Genomic DNA, 10,014 nt, shown 5'->3' on the forward strand with positions numbered 1-10,014 from the left:
AACCGACATCGGCTAAGATTTCAAACATCCCGATGTTTGGCAAGCGGTGCAAAATCTTGATAGATGGGTTGGTGGTATCGATTCCGCGGTGCGAGGTCGAACGCACGGCATAGGCGGGTGGCCAAAACTCGTCCAGTGAGGCGGGAAGGCGGGTCGAGCGCCTCACAAAAGGGGCGAGTTCCGACATCCGTTGAGGGCTCCTCCGGTTCACGTCGTCGGCCGAAGGGACTAAGGCGGCGAAGGCGCTGGGGAGGGGTGGGGATCGAGGAGAATCAAGCCAGCGGGCTGCCCCGGGCACCCAAGGCTGGAAGCCCTAATGTCCATGTACTTCACCGCCACGATGGCTGACACGGCCCCATGACGCCTCCCCAATATGAGCCCATCTTTTGGAAGAGTATCCCGGAAATCAAATTGGTATTCCCCCTCCACCTAGCTTGAGGGCACGACCATCGCCTTCGAGGATGATTCCGGGCCGGAGTAGTTTTTATAATTTAATTTAGCGTATTTTAAATTATGCATTTTTATTTTTTTATGATTTTAATTATGTGTTTTTTTATTTTTTTAGAATTTTAAATTATAATTTTATTTTATTTAATGAAGTGTGTTTTTATTAGTTGAATTTGTTGGAAATAAAAATAAAAAAAAAATTGAATGAATATTTAAAGGGATGAGATGGTTAAGAGGGGGTTTATGAAATTTTGTTTTTTTATTTAAGAAGGGGAAAAAGTTATAACCTAATATGGGGGATGATTTTAGACGGTATTGTCACGCATGATGATGGCCTAAAGCAATTAGATTGTAAAGTTCTATGTACCCAAAAAAATTTCCCAGTGACGTGTGAAGAATATTTATGCATTTGCTTGCTGTGTTGTCGAAATATTCTGCCTTTCCGTCGAAAACTTTTAACCATATTCTTAATTCCATTCCTATCACAAAACCAGAAAAAAAACTAGATTTTTTTTTTTCTTTGCAAAAAAATTGGGAAACCCTCTTCGATTCATCCGCCATTTCATCCATGTCCTTCAGAATCAGAGAGGTATGTATAAATGTAAGACCATCACTCTTTGTTTCATTGCTTATGTGATCATTCATTTTTTTAAGTGTATAACTTAAATGGGGTTAGCTATAGTAGTCCTACAAAATTTGATTCATGACATAAATTTTTTAATTTAGTTTTTCCAGTTTGGATGGCTTTTTTTATGAATTTTAGTATATTTTTTTCCTTTAATCAGACATAAAACTTGTATGTTTTTGATTTGAAATTTTAAAAAGGGAAGAAATCATGTTTTTTTTCTTGTATGCTAAATGTTATAGGTGATGTGCTTTGTTCATTAAATTAGTTGGAATTTAAAAATAGTATATAATGAGAGAATGAATGATATATACTTGGTCAGCAAAATGCATCTTGTGGTGTGGGAGTTGTGATGAGCAAGCACACATTCATGGAGCTTAAGAGAAAGAAAGGGGTATCGTTACGTGATTTTCAAGATCGGAAAAAAAAAAACGAGGTTGTTGTTGACAAGACCGGCGGCCCAGCTCAAGACTACCATGATTTTGCAGAACCCTTTCCGAAACGTTTGAATGCGGGCTATGATTTGATTTTGTCACTACGGACAAGTGTCGAAAGAGCAAGATTTTCTTCATTGCCTGGTTAGTGAGAAATAGTACTATCTTTTTCATAATCAGTATCAAACATGAAGATAATAATAAGGCCCTCCATACTTTTGAAATGTGATCAGGTCTCCTGCAGTGTCTAGAATTCGTTCCAAGATGCTCTATGCTACTTCCAAAACAGTTTGCATTCATTACAATCCAAGCCACTGACCCGCTGAAATGGGGAGCACAAGGATCGCCCCACTGAATTACCTCCACATCTGTGATCCACATACAACAACAAGGTGAAAAAATGTTACCTGTAAACTTAATTGCAACTACTACTTTTACTTTCCCTAATGACTTGTGCAACATTGTATTCAAATCATAAATGCAGAAAGATATAAAAGGGAAAAAATTGAACCGGATAGTCTATGGAAAAACAGGACGAGTATACATCTAATACAAGTCTAGTCTTTCATCTCCGTTATTACTAGGGGAGACATCATCACTCAAATGAACACTAAATCAAATAAAAATCAAAGGAAAAACTTAATTAACCTGAATTAGACAAAAAAGGGCCAAATCAACCCCGTTTTCGCCATCACATCCTCCCAAAAATTTGCCCTTTGGGCTCAGGCACCAAGAAGGTAACAACAATCCAAAGATTCACTATCCCCCAAAAAAATCAAACAATTCTTCACCCCAATTCCTGGATGGTAACCAGCATCAACCTTTTTTGGGTCTTGGCTCTGTGCTAGTAACTGAAACCCCAATGCCCCCCTAATAGCCCCGAACTTCCCGGGCCCCCCGAGATCCCCGGGGAGGTGGACCCGAACCTGGCCGGGGGAAAATTTGCCGGGACAACAAATTTGGGGGCATTAGGCCCAAAGTTGGCGAAGAAAATGTGAGGAGTAATCACCAGAACCCGATCCTGTGCTCTGGCTGAGTCCAGTGTTGGCGGGATGGCAGGCGAACATGAAAACGGCATGAAGAAGAACCCCAGAGCTGGATCGTGGCGGGCCCAAAGACATCGATGAGCGCCCAGTGAACCAGTATCCCCGGCCGGTGGAGCAGAGGCGATGGGGTTTTAGCCGGGGATGGTGTAGACCTCTTGGGGGGCGTTCATGGTCTGGGCGGGGGGTATCCAGCCGATGGCGCTGAAAATGTCCTTCGGAAGAGGTTCTGGCTGTGAAGGCGATGTCGAGGAGGAACCAATGATTGTTCCGGAAGATGGGGGCCCGTGGCGGCGGAGGAACTCCTTGAGAAGAGGCAGTCCCCCTTGACGGGGACCATGGCATCAGTCTTCTGCTGCTCTGCTTCGATGTCCTCCGGAGCACCTTGGCCATGTCGGCCGCGGCACGCTTTTCGTCCTTTGGCCCAAGGGCCGTGTGGGCGGTCCGGGGATCTTGAGGCGCCAGTAGAAGGTGAGGATGGCGGGGAGGGCCCGACCATTAGGACGACACGCCGAGGTATCGGCCTGGGGATGGTGGACCGAAGGGGCCTCAGGGGGGACTTGTAGTAGGCGTTGAAGATAGCCGAGGGTCATGGCGAAGATGCCCCGGCAGGATGCCCTGCATGCAAAAACCGCTATAAAAGCGCCTCGGTCTTCTTATTAGCGTACTGGACATAATGGTGGCGGGGGGGGTGCTCCGCCAATGCCGAAGCCAACCAAAAAACGGAAGAAGGAGGGTGGCCATGACAGCCTTGGCGTCGCGGCCAAGGAGAGGCCCCAGGCATGGAGCATATGCACATGATCATGAGGGTGAGGCCGGGCCTTTTTTGCGGCCCATTTGTCCCGACCCACCCCAAGAAGAGCGGGCCCTAAAAGGTGCCACAGAGGGCGACGCCGTTTGGACAGCGGCTGAGAATTGGGGGGGAGGGACCCGGGGTTTGGGGAGCCATGGGTGGTAGTAGATGGGGCCCGGGGACATTTTGGTGACGAGAGAGATGCAGAAGAGATCGTAGGCATCAGTGAAAAAACCCTTTATCCCCGCGATTATGATGGCGGTGAAATGGTACCACTGCGTCTTCGCCACATCTAGCGCGTTTAACCCCTTTAGATTGTTGTCGCCCGCCATTTTTCCTTTAAAAAATTTCAACAATAATCATGAATTCATACTCAAAATTATGAATTCATACTAAAAAAATTCGTCAATAATCATGAATTCATACTCAAAATTTCACTCTTAAAAATCCAGACACGAAATTGTGATGAAATTATCAATCAATCGTCGCAATGCATGTGAATCAGATCAATAAAATTTGTAATCAGATCTAATGAAAAAAACATTTATTCAGCATGGAATCATAGATATATTATAAGACACCAAGAACAAATAGATACGAATCATGGATCGAAATAATAAGATGAACAAAAACATAAAAATAAATCAGTCACCTGTTAAGAGAGGGAGAGTTGGTACAGTCAGAAAAGGGAAAGAGTTATGTGTAGATCAAGTATGCAAATGCTTGTATTTATATATATGAGGTTGCCAGATGGAATCTATTTGGTATATTCTCATTTTTTTTTCGCTTCTCTGTTTAAACCAATAAAAGTTTAACCTTTTTTTCAGATTTGTTGGATGTCCCCCACATTTCGGTTACAAATTTGTGTGTTTTTATATAATACCACTCTTATTTTTATACTATAAAAAACTTGCAAATTAAATCCAAAGTGTCTAAATCAAAGACGCATAACGTATTATAATTCATTGATCTAAATCATATAACCCTTATTTATTACTATTATTTTAAAATTATATGTGGCTCATGTTTTTTATTGGTTTGTTTAGACTCAGAACCGATTGATCAACATAATATGGGGGGGGAACTAAAAATGTGATGACATCAACCTTTATTCAGTGTGTTTTTTTTAAAAAAATCCATCGTTCGAAATACAAAAATTTTGCATTAATGCAGCTCCGTTTACTCCCCTTTTATCGTTCTATCTAGGCTTTAAAATGGATATGGGTTTTGGATACCCATATCCAAACAAAATCGGATAATTGAATATCAAACTTTGATTTTGGGCATGGGTCGGATCGGTAGTGAGAATTTTGGTTTTCGTGAGGATCAATCCGACAAATACCCAATTTTCCATTTTTTTTCTAAAATTAATAAATTATATTTTCATTATAACTAAATGTAATTTTTCTTCTTAACTATAATTTAATTAATACTTAATAGTTAGCATATAAAAATTTAAATTTTAAATTTTTTTAAATTAAAATTTTTAAATTTTTTTGACTTGGATATTTATAATTTTGAATTTTTTTTTAATATTATGTTAGATCTTGATTTTTTGAATTATTGAATTTGGTATTTATAAAGGATGAATGTTTGAACTTTTGAATTTTGATAGTTATTGACTTATTGTGGATGGGTAAAATTTTTAATATGTATAACTTATAATTTTGTATATTTAAAAGTTTTAGTTATTTTTTTTTTAAAAAATTCTCAAAATTTTGTATTCCCAAAAGTTTGTAGTTTTTTTTCTTAAATTGAATTTTAAAAAATTTTTTTTTTTTAAAATTTGAGTTATTTTTACTTGAATATTAGTACTTCAACATTGATTAAATTTGGATTAAATAATATTAAATAAATTCTAAAATTTAGTTAATTTTAAAAAAAAAAATTCAAAATCAAAATTTGGGGTTTGGATACCGATTTTGGGAATTTAAATAAAGTGGGGTATTTTTCCCAAAAATAAAATTCGGGGGGGGTATCGGTATTTTTTTAAATTGGGATCATCCAAAAATTTGGATAAATTTGGGTCCCCCATTTGAGCCCAGTTAAATCCCCCAAATTCACCAAACACCTTATTACTCATCGTTTTTTTTAAAAATAATTCCATTACCTATTTTTAAATTTGAAAACTAAAATAAAAAAGTACAAAATTTAAAATCTAGAAATGTTTAAAATGACATATATATGGGCTTTGGGGGTGATATTTTAAAATACAAAAAATAAAATTTGATCAATCATTTTACATTTGAAATAAAAAAGCAGTGGCAAAAAAAGGTTTAAAGAGGGCCCCGGAAAATATTTTAATGGAAAACTTACGCAATATACCAAGCTAGAAGAAATTGTTGGCAGGGGTATTAATATTGATGTGTACTTTATAATATTGTTGTAAAATTTGGGTTTTAAATGGGCAAAGGGGGGGGTTGTCTTTTAACCAAACATATATAAAACTATTTATATATATATATATATATATATATATATATATATATATATATAAAAAGGGTCATTTTTAATGCTTAAAAATTAATCAAAATCAAGCCAAATCTCCATTTAGATTTTAAAATGAGTGGATGAGATTAAATCTTAAAATTTAATAAATAGTAGACAAATATCAAAAGGTAATATCGTCATTATTTATCTATGATAATTTTGTGAATGTTTTTTTATATCAACATTTATTACAAATATCAACAATATGACATAAGAATATAAAACTAGACGAAAATATCAAACTATTTATTGAGATTTTTTGGTTTTATTAGATTTTTTGATGTATTTCGAAAAAATTTTACATTTAAACAAAATAAAAAAAAAAATATAAAATTTCATCTCGACGAAAATGGAACATATTATTGAGATCTCTTTGGGAATTCATAAAATTATCTTTAATTTGATATTTTTTTTTGAAAAATAATTTAAATCAAAAGGGGTTACTAAATTTAAAGTTTTAAAACAATTTTAATGAGAAGAAATTGACATTAATATCCTCTAATTTTATTTATTAATTTTCTTAATTAAAAATATAATCCATGCTAAAGATTATTTCAAATCCACTTCATCTTCTTAAAATCTTATCGATCAAGATTTGGCCTATTTGTGATTGCTAATTGCTTTTGAAGAATCGATCACTCCCTATATAGTAGACAGTGATCATATCATATCCCCCAAATCACATAATAACTCTATAACCAAATCCGACCACACATACTGATATTCATACAGATTCAAACTTAGATTTACTTTCATAAAAAGCACAGAGAGAAATGTAATTTCTTCATTTAATTTCTGAATTTTACTCCAAACGCCAGCGATTCACTAGGCTTCATTACGCTTTTGAACTCAATTCTCTCACCTTTATCTTCATCTTCATTAATTAAATGTATCGATTCTCTCATCTTCATCTTCCATATTTCTCGCCTATTTTATTTCAACATCTCCAGATTTTCTTCGATTTGTTCATTATTCCGTAGTCTCCAGATTTTGTTTCCATAATTGTGATCGGGAAGATGTTTTCAATTTTGCATTCTTAATTTCATTGATTACCTCTTCAATTGCCGAAAATTTGCTTCGATGGAATTCCAGCAAATAACGAAGGTAAATCATTATCTATTATTTAGCTTATTGATCATGTTCATATTCATGTATTGAATTTGGATTTTAGATTAATATTAGTCAGTTTATCGTTTATGTTTCGATGTACTCAAATTCTTATTCGACATATTATGCATTGTCGATTATGTTAAAATGATACTTTTGGCTTATAAATGTTAAAGGTTTATCGCATAACATGATAATGGTTCGATAAAATGATATTATGATAAAATGATACTATGATAAAATGATACTTTATGATAAAATGATTTGTAGGTATGTACATTCCTGCTTGTGATGATGCTTTGAAGCCAATGATTGGTACGAAATTCAATACATTAGTGTATGCTTGGTTTCTAAGGAACATGCCTGCTCTCAATGGTTTTGCATTCAGAAACGGGTAACAAATCGCTTCAAGCGTATTACAAGCTGGCAAAGATGCCTAGCTTCGCAGCAGTACAAGGCTCTAAGAATTTTATACCTGGTCATGTATCCCATCAAGTTAAGTGTCTTTTAAGAAGCCGTAGTGTCGGTCATTTAGGTGTGAATGTCTTCATTAAGCTCAATTTGAGATATTTTTCGAGCGTCAAGAGTAGATACGAGGTTTATCACTTTGTTGAGTATCATAATCACTTAATGGTTATGGACGAGCATGCATTTTATGATGGCCAATCTAACTGGATCCTATCCATCTGAGGTTTCATGGAGGATCGCGGGGCGTGTGTAATATTGGTCCCACTCTCACATTCAAACTTTAAAGGAGATAAATGGTGGACTTAAAAATGTTTGATGCGATATTATTGATATTAGAAATGGTTATCTGTGATATTATGTCCAATATTGATGGTTCGGGATGCTCAAATGATTTTTGATTAACGTGTTCTCAAAAGAAATCATCTCGACATGCCTTCTATTATGAAATCAGATGATTCATGGAAAGTTAACTAGATTCTTCATCGATGCTATTTCAAGACTTAAATTATCATATGATTGGAGATGTAATTTCATTTGATCTAACATACACCACTAACAGTATATTACTTTTATGCCGCTAATAGACATAAAATTGTACTTTTTGTTAATTAAATTACTTTTATGTTATAAAATGATACTTCAATTATATAATGACAAAATGATATCGTTATAGCTAGATAAAATGATACTTTTCGGGTCGATAAATGATACTCATATGATAAAATGATACTTTGGCCGATAAAATGATAGTCATAATGATAAACGACATTTTTGCCGATAAAACGATACCATAACATAAAACGATACTTTTCGTCGATAAAATGATACTATAAATTGATAAAACGATACTTTTCAGATCAGTGTCATACCGACATAAAATGATAGTCATAGGTGATAAAATGATGTACTTTCCTAATTATATAATTATTAAACGATACTGCAGTTAGATAAATGATAATTTTTACCAATAAAATGATACTTTTGTCGATAAATGATAAGCCATACTGATAAAACGACACTTTTCGGGTCGATAAAATGATACTCATAATGATAAAATGACATTATCGACAAATGATAGTCATAGTCAATATAAATATAATTCATTTTCTTATGTTATATTCAAGGTATTGCATGATTTTTGCTCCATTCACTCGAAAGATAACCATTCTTGCACCGCCATTCGAGTCAGCTTGTTATCAGCTTTAAGGTAGACTCTATTCGTTGTTTATTGCTTTTGTTCGGGATGACGGGGTAAGACCCATATTGATTATCATCGATCAAGATCGTAGATCAAACTCGTTGCTCAACAAGTACTTTTACAAACAATCACGCGACGGGTATCATGGCGGCGTGTCGATAAGTCGTCAAATCTTACTTGGTAATGAAGATTTCAAAAAGAAAGCCGAATGTACGTGGTTTCGTCCGATTTGTTGTGAGCCTGATGAGTTTGATATAATGCTGAATGATATAATGGAACCGTACGGATTAAGACGTAATCGCTCTCTGGATCAATACTGCTCAAGATAGAGAATTCCCTGGGTTCCGCTTATTTTCGAGATTTTTCCATGGGGTCGCTTCTAGACTACATCGATGTTCCGAATCCAGACGTTTTTTTAAAAACTACACAAAGCCACGTGCAAATCTTGTACAGCTTCATCAATTTCTTTAATTATGTCAAGGAGATCAAAGGAATGCCAATTCACGATCGAACTACTGGATTACTCAACTATTCCCGATTTGTCAACCCAATTGCCTATCGAGAACATGCATCTACAATCTACACTGATTCTATTAAAACATGTACAACAGAAATAAGTATGGTATGTGAGATTATTTCTATAATCATCAGTTGAGGATAACATCAAGATGATCGTGTCAAGGACCAATATGGTAGAACACGGATGTTATGGCGATCAGAAGAAGACACATTCGATCAGAAGTTGTAAATTAAGTTTTCCGTGACTGGGTTTGTTATGTTGTCATATATTTTGTTTGTTGAAGAATAAGTCTCCGCTTAATCTCATTCCCCGAAATATTTTCGTCAAGGTGGTCGGGTTGTTCTCTTACTAAAGGCGTACCTACGGTCTACCATCTCAGAACAACAACCATTTGAACGCCATTACCCATTTTTAACCTTATTTGTAAAAATTCTATTTTTCAAATAGAGAAATGATAGTATTTATTGTAATAATGTTATCTTTATCTTGCGATTCGGGATGAAGTTATGGTTAAGAAAAGTTTGCTTCTCCAACTTTTATCGATATCTAAAGTCTCGAGGAAGATGGATCATTTGTATTGTTAAGTGCTGGTCTTGATGATTTGGAAGAGCATATATTTGGAAATTGCGCAGAGACCTTCACTAATAAAGTTAAGAAGATGGCTGAGGATTTTTATGGAACGACGCATTCGATGTAATCGTTGTACATCCTTCAGACGCTGGCAGACTAAAGGATCAGGCCTAGTGGCAGAGTAGCAAGGGAGGGAGAGTGCAATAAGGAAAGCAATAAGCTCTCCACGCATTTTTGGCAGTGGTAAATGGGCTAGCTGAAATGGGCCGTCATGATTCAAATCATGGTAGAGTCAAATTTGTACACAAATCAAGCCATT

General features: G+C 35.7%; 2 pseudogenes; one reads left to right on the top strand and one right to left on the bottom strand.

The window, feature by feature from the left end:
• Nucleotides 1-992: 992 nt before the first annotated feature.
• Nucleotides 993-1,824, top strand: LOC125189906 (annotated as a pseudogene).
• Nucleotides 1,825-2,197: 373 nt separating this feature from the next.
• On the bottom strand, nt 2,198-3,674 carry LOC125189907 (annotated as a pseudogene).
• Nucleotides 3,675-10,014: the final 6,340 nt, after the last annotated feature.

The sequence above is a fragment of the Salvia hispanica genome, chromosome 5 (assembly GCF_023119035.1).
Source record: "Salvia hispanica cultivar TCC Black 2014 chromosome 5, UniMelb_Shisp_WGS_1.0, whole genome shotgun sequence".
NCBI classification, from domain to species: domain Eukaryota; kingdom Viridiplantae; phylum Streptophyta; class Magnoliopsida; order Lamiales; family Lamiaceae; genus Salvia; species Salvia hispanica.